The 13,129-nt window shown below is 37.6% G+C and overlaps 1 protein-coding gene across 3 annotated transcripts in view; it reads left to right on the top strand.

Annotated features, from left to right (window-relative positions):
- The window catches only part of TENM3 (teneurin transmembrane protein 3), a 2,090,952-nt gene that overhangs the window by 34,908 nt on the left and 2,042,915 nt on the right, over window positions 1-13,129 (top strand). The gene's annotated exons all lie outside the window — the stretch shown is intronic.

Genomic DNA, 13,129 nt, shown 5'->3' with positions numbered 1-13,129 from the left:
TGCTGATGATTTAAACATATTGAAAGTCTTTCATTTGGTGTGATCAAAATGCTATTATATACATATAATAATAGGAGAGTGACATTCTAGTATTGAAAATAAGGTAAAGCAGCCACAAAATGTCCATGATGAACTACTTAATTTATGCCTATCATATTCCCAAAATAATTTTTGAGGAGTTAATATTTTCAGATTTGGGAAACTGATACTGTGTGTGAGATTGCGGGTGAAGCACAGAGAGAACGAAGACCATTTTGGACTGTGGTCCTGGATGGGCGTCCATCCTTGTTCGCATCACACTGAGAGGAGGGTGGTGCTGACTGCATCAGCTGCAGCCCTTGCAGACTCACCAAGCTCTCCTCCCTTGTGTGAAAGAAGAGGGTCAAGAGCAGCCAAATATTTCAACCATTTTTTCTTTCCTCTCAGTCATGTTAAGTCCTCCAAGAGATTGCAGGCCCCTTAGCAAATAGAATAGGAGACCTCAGAAAACGAATTTATAAGGGAAACTAATATTCTGGGAACTCATCTCTGTAATGTAGTTCTCAGCGTCCACGGACGCTGTGCCTTGTCTAAGAGCCACATGTCCCTGCCTTATTCCTTCTTTTTGCTCAGGAGACTGTTCTCAAAGAGCTGCCAGACTGGAAAACATACTCAGAAAAGAAGACACACTGAGATAGAGATGTCTGATTACAAGATACCTCTATTAGTATTTTTATTTAATTAAAGAATATGCAAGAAAAATGTAGTGAAGTAGTTTTTGGCATTGGACACTCATTATAGCAGATTTGGGGGTTGGATAACCTTCCTGATCCTTCTACCACACATGGAATACACAGAGCCATTAGGCGTTTTTATTCATGTATTCAGTTAACTTTGATTTTGCATAAATCTAATGACACACAGTTTCATCAGAATGCTTTGTTATCCTTGATTTTTTTACCCAACATTATAAATAGGATATGTACTCATCTTCTAAGCTATTTAGCTCCATCTTAACAAAGGCCACAGAGTAGATGATGAGTTTTAAAGTATAACACAATTTAACAGCCGAGTTTCGCTAAAAATGTTCCCTTTTACAGAGACAATAAAATGAAATAAGGGTTTTGTCACTATTGCTGGAATCATACATTGACTGACACTTTATTCTTGTATTAGTTGACATTGATCAGTTATTCCAGAAAGTATCTAAAGGTTATCTTCATTGACCTTTGCAAGCATTCTGCATTCTTGCGACTTTACATATATATTTCATAATATCTGACTTTAGAACTCAGTGTGTTAAGAGGCATTAGTGTATTAAGAGTCTTGAGTCTGGATCATGTAAAGTCATCTTTATGTGACATATGCTTTGCAATGTGCACAATCAGGGTCAAGGTGTTTGCGTTCTTTTTCTTCTCTCTGTCTTCCTCTCTCTATGCGTGGACTAAAAGGAGCAAGTCCTGGTATCCGAGGTCCTATTGACTATGCAGATTGTATCGATTAGTCTTTTAGTCATTTATACGTTTTAACTGCCTCAGCATCCAGAAGAAACGCCAGCTGTAGGCATTAATATTTTGTTATACCAGTCACAGGAGGAATTTACTAGAGATAATTTGACTACGTGTTTGTGACAGAAGTAAATAAAGGTAATTCATTTTTTAATGTGTCTCCAAATGCCAACATCTGCCCAGAAAAAAAAGAACATTTTCTCAATGTTTGCATGATTTCTCAAAAAATTTTTTTGAATTATTTTAATTCAGTGTAGCTGTTTCTCTGAAAGAAAGGTAGCATTTTACACATATAACCTCTAAATAAACCCAATGTTATTTATAACTATAGAGAAGTTAGTGCTGTATGATTAGTTACCAACAGACCCTTCATACATAAATGTCTATCATCTTGTTAAACTGAGCTCAGGGCTATTTTCAATATACACGTTCTTTGCTCAAATGCAAACTGTCTTTAAAATGTAAAGAAAACCATTTCTGTTATTTTTGTGAGAGGATATCGTATGTTTTCTTCGTGAAAACAGTTCACAGTTTACTGTGTGCATTGTGACATCAATCTAGATAAATTTAGAAACTGATGACAGACCTCTACAGATTTTTCAAGTCAAGAAACGATTTGCCAAATTTGTAAAGATAATAATCAAAAGAATAATAGATGAAAAGTAAAATTCAGTACCTGAACATTTCCTTTGTGTTCCTAGGGGAAAAAAATCCCTGTTGGGAATGCAGATACCTCCCATCTCCTGCATATCTGAACGTTCAGTTTTAGAATTATATACGGTAATATAAGGTTTTTGGCTTAAAATGAGTAAAATTTTTAAATTCTGAAAAGAGAAAGTAAACAATGAAATGACTGCAGGGATAATTGCCATTTATTTATTTTAGGAAGCAAATTGAAAGTCAGTGTGGAATCTTCTACCCATAAACGTGTAGAAGTGAGTCCTTGAAATGTAGTGGGCATAAGTATGACCTGGTAGAAATTCATAAAAATGTGAATCCTTACAACGTCTCCCTGACCCAACAATCTAAATTTTAAAGACACAAACTTATACTACAGAGACCACTCTGAGACACACCCATACGTGAATCATTTCCTTTTTACCCATATATGTGAGGTTTTCTCATTTTAAAAATCAAATATATGTCTAAATATTGATATGACACTTATTTTAGAAATTGACCTCTGTCAGTAATACTGAAAGAGGTTTTGTTGCCGTTGTTGGTCTGCCGTATGATGAGCCCTCATAAATATTTGGAAACAATTACCAGCATTTTCAGGAACAACAGATTTCCCAAGTGACTGCTGTCTGTTTGCCACTTTGCTACCTTGTGGAAACCCAAAGCTTAAAATAAAATCTCTGACCTCTGCAGATGTTTAGTTTGGTTAGGAAATTAAAGCACCTAGATGAAGATGTTAATGACACTCTAAGAATGTAAAATGATTTGTTGTAAGATGCTCAAGACCTTGTTGGTAAATGCAGAGAACATTAAATTAGGAATCAGGAAACGTGAATGTGTTTCCTCTCTTAGCAGTTCTTTGACGAACATCTTTGAACGTTTGCTTTGAATCTGCATCGTCCCCATTAAAATTAGTATGATAACACTGTCCCTTCACAAACCACTAGTTTGTTGTGAGAAATGTTTGTAATAATGTATATAAAAATATCATGTTACAAATAACTCAGTAAATATACAATAAATATGATGACTAAGAGTTTTAGGAGTTAAAGGCTAACCAATAGTAAAAAGCTAAGATGATCATAAAAGAATACATCGGAAAATTATTGCCAGGGAGAAATTTCAACAAACAGGAAGGACTGTTGAACACAGAGGGTCACAGGGCTTCCGTGAAGGGGTACCTAATTCTAGAGATCCACTTTCAGGAAAATTTTCAAAAATACTCAGTTTTAAAGTAGAGCTAGAAAGCTCTCCCACGTACTGTAATTTTAAGCATTATTGTAGTAGTCTGTATTTTTTATTGTCAAGACTATTTATTACATATGTATTTATATATAAAACCTAACTGTGAATTAATAGCAATGGGGTATTATATGTGCATAAGGAAATGAATTATGGTTACTAAGGGAAATGTTAGCTTACATTTTCTTGATTCATTATATGGAAATCTCCACTCTAACATTTTCTTTAAAGTTTTATTTTAGACTCATTCACATTATTTATATTGAAATAATTCGTAGAGATCGTAATCGGGTCTTTATTTCTGCTGATACTTTTACTTGGGAAGAAGTCTTGGGCCTCTGACATTCAGCGCATTAATTAGCAAGTGGTTATGGAGTAGATCGGCACGTAAGACACCCCATTAAAAGCTTTGTGCAATGACAGAAAAACATGAGGTAAAGCATTAACGGTTAAGAAACTTACAATCTAGTTGTAGGGATGAGATGCGAACCAAAATATCTGCATGTTAATAGAATCACTGTAATCAACCTCAGTAAAGTTGACCAGATAAAAGTTACAGCCACTCAGACGTGAAAAAGCTCCTAGTTAGCTGGACCAGCGGGAGGAAGCGGAGAGCCTGGGTAACGTGTAAGGTCAGCTTTATGGCCGGGAGGGCATTTCAAGGTTGGCCGTTGTTGTGAGCCAAATACAACAGTAGTGATATCTTAGTAAATGGTTTACAGAATATTCTCTCAATTAGGCATCAGCCACTGTGCTCATCAGTTAGGCTTATCATGAAGGGATGGACTCATCTTCTGTGTTACTCGTTCGTCAGATACTAAGGCGTTCTTTCACTTCCCATGTCTGTGTCCTTCTGATCTTGACGCTGATTCTCTGGTTCCCTGCCCGTGTGCCCATAATTAGCTGCTGACTGGTTGCTCTGCTCCCCGCTACCTACAGTCGTTCTCCCTGTTACCTTACTTTACACCACCTGCATGTCTGTCTTCACTTTTTCGTATTAGCTGCGGTAGACAAGTATTGATGCCCCAAGTCAGACTTCAAAAATCTCCTTCCTACCAGAGAAAAAGATCACTGTTAGCAGTTTGATGTAGTGTCTTCCAGGTTTTGACCCAAATAGAAATATATATATATTATATAGCAGTGTATACACACTATTCTTAAACATTAGAAATTTGGTTGTTATACCACACAACAGTGTTTTGAGAATTTTACCGACATAACTAGCCCTGTTTTTGAAACACAATTTTAGTGACTGTGTAGTATTCCGTACTATGGTTGAGGCTCCCTGAACTTCATTTTCCTCATCTGCAAAATGGGACTAATAATAGCTTGAAAATTACTTTAAGAATTAGATGATACGTCAGGGAAGATACTAGCACAGATGGGAAAGTAAAGGTATTGCAAGTGGGTCTCCTTGGTTGGAAAGTAGGGAGTGTGGGTGGTGAGACTCAGAGCTGGGTTCCAGATGTATTTCACTCAGCAGGGCATCCAGGTGGAGGCATTGAGAAGACGTTTGGAAGCAAACCTGGTTCAGACCAGAGCCCTGCAGGAGGCACATGTGGGATTTAGGAATCCACAAGGCACCTGCCACGTCCTCACCCTGAGAGTGTGTGAGTCTCCAAACTTGGTATGAAAAATAGGATATATAACCTTGAATATTTTCACAGGCACTTGTAAGCAACCTTGGATTTGAATTCCAGTTTTGACATTGGCTACATGATTTGGAGATTATGGTGATTTTCCATCTAGGACTGAGGCAAACCTAAGGCTGTGCTCATGTCCCAGTGGGACATCGTATAGGGGTCTGTCCCAGGATCTGACGCCCACTTCCCAGGGAGTTGGTCAGATCCAGAGTCAGTGAGTACTCACCGTGTGCCATACTCTCCTCTGTGACTCCGCAGACACAAAGGTGAAAACATTGTTTGCAGAATGTCTGTGCTAGAAAAATGGAAAAGAAAATAAACAATTCAGGACAAATCGGTGTCCTGGGCAGTACACTGCCTTGGAAGAATAAAAGGACATTCGCAATGGTATTGTCCTGAGGCCAAATGAGTCCTGGTCCCAGGGTAAACACCAGGCAAAAGAGGAAAGTTAGTGGGGGGAGGGCATAGCTCAATGGTAGAGTTCATGCCTAGCGGTGAGGTCCTGCGTTCAATCTCCAGTACCTCCATTAAAATAAATTAATTAATTAATAAACCTAATTACCTCCCAACCCAAAAACTAAAAATTAAAATAAAAAAAGAGGTGAAGTACTGATAAATACTACAATATAGGTGAATCTTGAAACCATTAGGAAAAAAGAGGAAAATTACCAGAACGTTAAGAAGACCAATTTGAAACCTGGATATAAATGAAGCTTCCTAAGGAAAGATTTGTTTCTCATGGTGCAGCATGACAGCACTCACTATGGCAGCTTTATACTCTGAGTCAAATGAAATAATTGGCCACAGAGTTAAAAATAACAATAGCAATAGTTCACTTGTATTTAGTATCAATAATAAATATAAGAAATAACATTTAAAATACTAAGTAACAGACAATTTTGTTGATTACACATACTATATTTTTTTCTCAACTACCTGTAACATACATAAAGGGTAACAAACAAGTCTTCAATTTTTCTTTTCTTTTTACAGTGTCATACATTACTCATTCTATCATAGGTGCTCACCAAACACTCATTGACTTAAAATTTATATTGCATAGTCTGTTTTCCTTTCACTATTTTTTGAGACTCTATGAATTGAATATTATTTTATTTCACTATTTGTAAATGTTTTACTTTAACATAGTTATTGTAAAGGTTAAAGTAAAAGCCTTTACATGATTCAGCCATTTGTTCATTCATTCATGCTTCCGTTCATTCCACAAATGCTACTTGTCCCAAACTCCATCTTCTGTCAGATCCTCAGTGCCACCGATAAGGAGTTCTCTGCTCTATCTGCCTCATTGTCAGGTTTTCCTCTCGGCTCTGTCATTCCTACCAGCTCTTATTTCTTCCATTTAAAACATACGGTTTCTTAGCATCACTTCCTCCACCAGTTCCTGCCCCCATTTCTTGGTTCGTCTTTGCAGCAGAACCTCTTCAGTGAGTTCTGTTTAGACAAGATCATCCGCTAATCTGCTCTCAGTTTGGATTTTGCCACGCCTCTCTATTTTAACTGCTCATATTGGGACTCGCCAACAACTGCTCTTTTGCTTAGTCTAATGTCACCTCCCAGCAGCCGCACCGTCACTGACGCACCTGTGGCTTTCCACCCAGCTGTGTTCTTCCTGTCTCAGTGGCCGCTCCTTCTGACTTGACCCATCTCTTCTCCTGACACCTCGGTGTGGGAATGCCCCAGGCTGTCTGTCTTCCCTCGCTGTACCAGAAATCTAATGAGCCTCATGAAGGAAACATCTGAGCAATTCAAGAGAGATGACTGTGCTGGGCCCAGGTAAGGCTGAAAGCAGAGCTCTCTGGTGGGAACAGAGGCCTGATCCCAAAGGGAGGTTTTTGCCAAGAAGGGGCAGTCGATCATCTAATTGTTCAGAAGTTGAGAGGTTTCGCGAGAGAGTGATCTGGGGGAATCACTGTCACACTTTGGCCTCAGTAGGGAAATGAGCCGAGCTTTAAATACGGGGCAACTGTGAGCAGATGGCAGAGCCTGCCAGTGACTGCTGCTCCTCTGAAGATTGAACGTTTTGAAATAACTCTTAATATGGTTTTGGTTTCTAGGCCCATACATTTGGCAAGGTCAAATTCAATCTCTGTGTGTGTGTGTGTGAGTTTGTGTGTGTGTGTGTGTGGCTGTGGCTGTGTGTGTGAGAGAGAGGTAATCTATTGGTGTATTGAGGTAAACAGATTAACTAGCACATAGTAAGTAATCCATAAATACTTGAATAGTTGTTATCTGATGGGTATGGGATGAATTGGCTTACTACTTGGTCCACAAGTTATTTCAGTCATTCTTAAAAGTTCTAAACTGGACTTTTATAGAATAATCTATGTAAGACTAACCTAAAAAATGATAACTTCTGCTACAACCAAATGCAAGACTTCTCTTATCCCATTTTGCTACTCTAAATGTTAAGCTCTGCTAAACACTCATTCATAGTTTAATTAGACCAGATAGACAATTTTTAAAACTTGAACACTTTGAGCTTAATTTAATATGACTGTATCCAACTTCTGGATAATGCTAAAAAAAAAAAAAAGCAATGAAAGCATCATTTAACTGGAAATTTTTCTTTTTTTAATTTTGGGAGAACAGTTACTGTTCCTTGTTGCTTTCTCTGTCTTCAGGAGTCTTTGCCAAAATGTTCAAATGTATAGGGTAATTTAACTAGCTTAATTTTCAGTCAGTTACTTTTATTGAACTACAGATGAAGACTTAACTCTTCCAAAAAGTGCACGCGTATGAAGACCCGCCTGCTCAGAAAAGTCGTGGGTGGGGACTCTGTGTCATTGGATGAACCCCTCCTCGTGTGGTCATATGAAGCCCAAACAGCAATCAGTATCATCATCACCCTTCTCTCTCTTTCTCCCATCTCTCCCTCTCTCAGCCCTTCCTCTGTCCTCTCCTCCTCTCTCACATCTGCTTCTCTTGTAATATTGGATTGATTCTCTTTTAAGACCTTACATCCTCAGAATGTCACCGAAAAGAAAAGGAAGACTTTCTCGCCAACTTCAGTTAGAAGCATACCAGGAAGGACCCCTATGGACCCGCTTAGGGAGTAGGAAGACCCTAGCCTGGCCAGAGTGACCAGGTGCAGGTACTATGGTTGGCCCAACCTGGATGAGACGCCAGCCCCAGTGGCCACACGGGTGAAGTGCTGTGTATGTGAGCTCTTGCTCTACTGGAGTGAGGGGACCAGGAGTTTAATGGACCAGAGGTATTTCTAGTAAACCCTACCGAAATCTCCCTCAGTTGCTTTATTTATTTATTTATTTTTTTTGTTCTCAGTCCCTCCAAAAATCTTCATTCCCTACTGAGCCTACACCCTATATTTGATAATCAAAGCTATTTCACTCAAATTTTTGGTCTTCTGCAATGTCTTATGTTTTCATATCCAGTAACAAGGCATCAACACCAGCGTTCACTGTTTAGATATTTACACCCAGACACAAATCTGTTTGGGAAAAGTCTCAGAACTGTGCATTTAGGATCCATCATAAACTCATCGTAGTTTCATCGGGATGTCTGTAGATACTCCTCAAGCCATTTACTGGCCCCCTCGCAGGCGGCTGTGTTCTGTATTTATTGAGAAAACTTTGAGCATCCAGAATGATTCTTTGTGCCTCACTTCATCTCATTCTATCCCCAGTGATACTTACAAACCTATGTCCAACTATACCTTTCTATTTCCTTTAGGTTCAGGAGACAAAAGTTGCTTCAAAGCCAAATCATTCACCCACACTATTAACACAAACCTCTCTTGCCCCTTCCAAGGCTTTGCTGAATTCACCCCCTTCTCTGTCTCATGTTGCCAGTTGCTTCCTTTCTAAAAACTATTTCTCTAAATGTTCTCAAGTCTGCAATATTTAAAAACAGATACAATCACCATACTCTGGCACACATGTGCACTTGTGCACACGCTCACAGAAGAGTCCCTTGGACCAATCTCCCCATTTCAGTGTCTCTCTTCATTAGTTCATGAAATTTCTTGGATGAGCAATTTCCAGTCACTGCATCTAACATTTCAGCTCTGATCCCTGCTCAACCTGCTACCTTCTGGCTTCACAACTTAGTCCACACAATTGTTTTAGTAGGATTCTCATAACCTCCTATTTGCCAGATCCACTGAGCATCTTCACTTATCTTACTGGACTTTATTTTGACATTTATCTCTGCTAGCCACTCTCTCCTTCTTCAGACTCCCTGTACCCACGGCATCCGTGACCCCGTACTGTCCAAGTTAGACTGCCCACCCCTCCTGTTTCTTCTGTCTCCTTAGGGTTCAGCACTTTTCTTTGCTCCTAAATTGTATTGCTCCTTATTTTTGTGGCTCTATTAGTATCATGTTGATCTTCTCCACCATCATACTCTCCTTGGGATCAAACTGAGCTGTACTGTCTCAGGCATTTCCACATGCATGTCTTCTTCCCTAGTTGTCTGGAATTTCCAAAATTGAACCCATCATCTTTTTTTTTTTTCGCCTAAACTGATAACTCCTTCTATTTTTTCTCTTTTTCAGTCCTGTCTATATGCAGTTCCTGATAGTATTCATCATAATACCTAGCTAGCATTTATTGAGTTCACAGTGTGAGCCTGACACTGAGCCAGATACTTTATATGAATCATTTCAACTAATATTAACAGTTCATGAAGCTGATGGCACTTTCTTTCCATTTTATAGTCTTGATGAGTACATTTAAAAGTGTTAAATAATTTACCAGTAATCATGTAGGAAGGGTGGTGTCGGGATGGTCCCTGGGGGCACGTGTGGCACTATGTGGCACTTCCTGGTCTTTGACCCTCTGTTCTAAAACATGTCTTTTCATTTAATCTCCCCAATATTTCTTGAACATGTTGCCCTCCCAAATCTCTCATCAGTCCCATCAGAATACTCTTATTTATGTCCTCATTACCCCTGAGCTGAAACTGTGCCTCCATATCCTTACTTTCCTCAGAACTGTCTCTCTCAAATACATTATTCCAGCAACCTCCAGTGATTTTATATATATATGTGTGTATATATATATATATATATATATGTATATATATATATATACACACACACACACACACACACACAAACCTGGGGATGTCCGTCCCTGCTCAGAGCATTTTGATGGTTTCCACTGCTCTGATAAATCCCAAGCTCCTAAATGTGATCCTCTTCCACTGCTTCCTTATTCCTGGTTTCCCTCTTTTATTAGTCATGCAAACGGCCCATTGCTCCTCCCACAGCCCATGCTGTTCCCCACTTCTGCTCCTTTGCTTTCGCTGTCATGTCGTCTTGGAAGACCTTCAGACAGCCTCTTTCCCCTTAACTCACTTGACTCCCGCTGTTCAATCGCCTGTCCAATACTTACTCCTTCTAACAGGCACCTCTCTACTTCTAGAAAGCCTTCCTTGACTTCCGGGATGAAATAAGGGACCGTTTTCTCTTTTTCAGTATGAATTTTTGCATATGTCTATTAATGAACTTACAATGTTGTTTTCTAATTATCTGTTTCTATTTAGACTGGGCTTGTTGAAGTCAGGATCTCCATTCTTTATATTCTATTGCCCAATGCTGGAATACCGTATTTCCTTCGTGTGTTATTTAATTTTTCCACAAGTAATTGTATTACTTCATGGAGGAAGTGAACTTTGCGTAGGATCTTGAACATAGGTTTAAAAATTGATAGAATAAATGAGAAGAAACATATTTGAACAAGTGCCTGTGCATCCTTGAGATTAATTTGATTATATCTAGCCTTTGCATTTATAATACTCCATGATTTTTTTAAACAGTGTATATTCTACACTCTATTTTTCATGAACTATGCATATACTTAGCAGGTGAAATAAGGGACTGGGTGTGGAAACACGGGAACAAAACTGTTTCCTAAAATCACTTAATTTTGTGATTAACTATAAGGTACTTTAAAAACAGCATTGAGTTAGGTGGCATCTGTGGTTGGCAACGGACATGCTGTGGATAATTTATTATTAAAGACCTTTAAAATTTAAAAAACCCAATTAAAAAAAAACCCTTATAATTGATGGGTAGGACAATGCTTCTTTAAAAAACAGTAACACAATTAGCAACATCACACAACCTCCAGGCAAATGCTGATCTCAAATGATAATAAATTATCTGCCTATTCTTTGTGTGAGTTAAATATCATTGATAAAGCTGCACTGATAACACCTCAGGCTATCATCCTGTTAGATTTCTGGAGATGATAAAGACTAGGGGTTATGCAGGGAAAAGCTGCAGAAGAGGAAAAAAACTTCATCTTTCTAGGTGGCAGTCTTTGCTTTTCTTTCTGATCTGAAATAATTACTCTGCCCGTGGCATCCTCACAAGGGTATTAGTTGGTTTCTGAGCAGCGTCAGTCCTTGCTCCTCACTTAGGACCTCTTGACTCATGTGACTCTTTTCTAAGCCTGCTCAATTATATGCCTCCATTTGATACTAAACTCAAGGGAGCTTGTATCATATGCAATCCTATTTTGCAAGGCAGCATATTCTCTGCACATCTTTTGTACACGGGCCATTTCTTACGAATTCCTGAATTGAATGATGATAGTCCCCAAATATCATCTGGTTCATATCACCTTTTAGAAGTAGTAACTCAGTATTGCTATTTCATGGTAAGCAAACTTGACTTTTAAAGAAATATGTTTTTGGTGACAAGGATGAGATTGGGTCAAAAATACGGTATTAAGGAAATATTGGAAAGCAGAAATGTTTCACAGTTTAAACAATCATCACTGTTTAAAATGCTCACAGTACGTTCTTATATGAAAAAAGTAAAAATTTTGTATGAAAAGTTTATTGCCAAATTAATTAAAATTCTGAAGTAGTGTCCTGCATTTTAGTTTTTTTTTTTTAATGATTTTCTTACTGATAGTTCTTATGATTTATTTAATCAATATTTTAAAATTAGTATTACTCTCTTGACTCCCTTAGTTTGTTGATTCCTTGGAGAATTTTTAAAAAATAATTTATACAGTTACTAAAACTGCAAAAGCCTAAGATTGATAAAGTTAAATTGATTGGTTTAAGATATGCATGTGCACCTCTAGGAATCCCTTCCATATTATTAATCAACCTTTTCATAGAGTTTAATTTTTTCTGATGTAGCTTATGAGTAAAGGGATATGTTAAGGAAATATTTTAAGTCGTGTGATAAAATATGGTGATAAATTGGTAAATGAATTGTTTGAGAGAAAAACCAGATTGCAAGAGAATGTGTTATTACTTCCAGAAAAGTATCATTTTCTTGGTGGAAAAAACAAACAAACAAACATAAAATCAGTAGAAAATGCCCTTGGAGGCTTGGCAGCCTTTGTGCAAGTAAAATTAGACCTGGTTACTTGAAAGCAGGTTCATTCGGAGAAGGAAAATGTGACTCCCTCAATCTTAATTCTCTGGTTAAACAGAGGCTAATAGAGTGTTTGGTCTTGTCACAATACCTATTTTAAAGGCAGAGTCTTTAAGAGGGGACCTAATTTTAAAAAGTAAAGGATGCCTGTCCCAGCAAATGCTATAAACCTCTCTATTATTAATCAATTTCCTTATAACAGTAGGAGACTTATTTATAGTAGAAGTTACCTAACACTTATAGAGAAATTGCTTCTGCTTTTCTGTAGTTGTTAACATTTCAGTTTAAATACAAGTAGGGGACCGTCAGAATTTTGCTAAATTCTTTATTGCTGAAATGAGGCTTAACAGCAAAAAAAAAAAAAAAGTATATATATATATATATATAGAGAGAGAGAGAGAGAGAGAGTGAGATTTTATTCCACCAAAGCAAATTTTCAGTTAAGGTGCTAGTGAGAAAGAGGGTAAACAAATTTAAAATGTGCTAAAATTTATTTAAGCATTTAAAATAACACTTCATTAATTCACATTGTATTAATTTAGTATTTGTAATAATTTATTATTACTAAACTGAAATTGGCTTTTGCATTACACATAAGGAAAATAGTTTAGTAACCATGATGGGATAGAAAATATGAAATACATATTTTAGAAAAAAATGCTTTTAAATCACATTGGATAGAGCAATTGGTAGGCAAAAAC

The sequence above is a fragment of the Camelus dromedarius genome, chromosome 22 (assembly GCF_036321535.1).
Source record: "Camelus dromedarius isolate mCamDro1 chromosome 22, mCamDro1.pat, whole genome shotgun sequence".
Taxonomy (NCBI): Eukaryota; Metazoa; Chordata; class Mammalia; order Artiodactyla; family Camelidae; genus Camelus; species Camelus dromedarius.
The sequence above is the reverse complement of the archived record's forward strand: the minus strand, read 5'-3'. Positions and strand labels throughout refer to the sequence as shown.